The sequence below is a fragment of the Orycteropus afer genome, unplaced genomic scaffold, assembly GCF_000298275.1.
Source record: "Orycteropus afer afer isolate SDZICR_OR568_19922 unplaced genomic scaffold, OryAfe1.0 scaffold00273, whole genome shotgun sequence".
Classification (NCBI taxonomy): domain Eukaryota; kingdom Metazoa; phylum Chordata; class Mammalia; order Tubulidentata; family Orycteropodidae; genus Orycteropus; species Orycteropus afer.
This window is the reverse complement of record NW_006921860.1, coordinates 392,588-393,072: the sequence shown is the minus strand read 5'-3', so window position 1 is coordinate 393,072 and position 485 is coordinate 392,588. Positions and strand designations below refer to the sequence as shown.

General features: G+C 52.0%; 1 protein-coding gene across 1 annotated transcript in view; it reads left to right on the top strand.

Moving 5' to 3' along the window:
* Window positions 1-485, top strand: part of RPS6KA2 (ribosomal protein S6 kinase A2) — a 219,437-nt gene that overhangs the window by 153,598 nt on the left and 65,354 nt on the right. The window lies entirely within an intron of this gene.

Here is a 485-nt window from a genome sequence, read left to right as displayed (position 1 = left end):
GATATACACACGGACACGAGTACAGACGATGTGTGCACTGACGCCATGTGGCCAATTACTGCATGCTGACCATATACACACGGACACTAGTACAGACGATGTGTGCACTGACGCCATGTGAGCCAATTACTACACGCTGACCATATGCACAGACACGAGTACAGATGACGTGTGCACTGACGCCATGTGAGCCGATTGCTGCACACTGACCATATGCACACAGACACAGTACAGACGACGTGTGCACTGACGCCATGTGAGCCAATTACTGCACACTGACCATATGCGCACGGACACAGTACAGACGACGTGTGCACTGACGCCATGTGAGCCAATTACTGCACACTGACCATATGCACAGACACGAGTACAGGAGACGTGTGCACTGATGCCATGTGAGCCGATTGCTGCACACTGACAATATGCACAGGGACACGAGTACAGACGACGTGTGCACAGACAACACACAAGCCAATTACTGCACG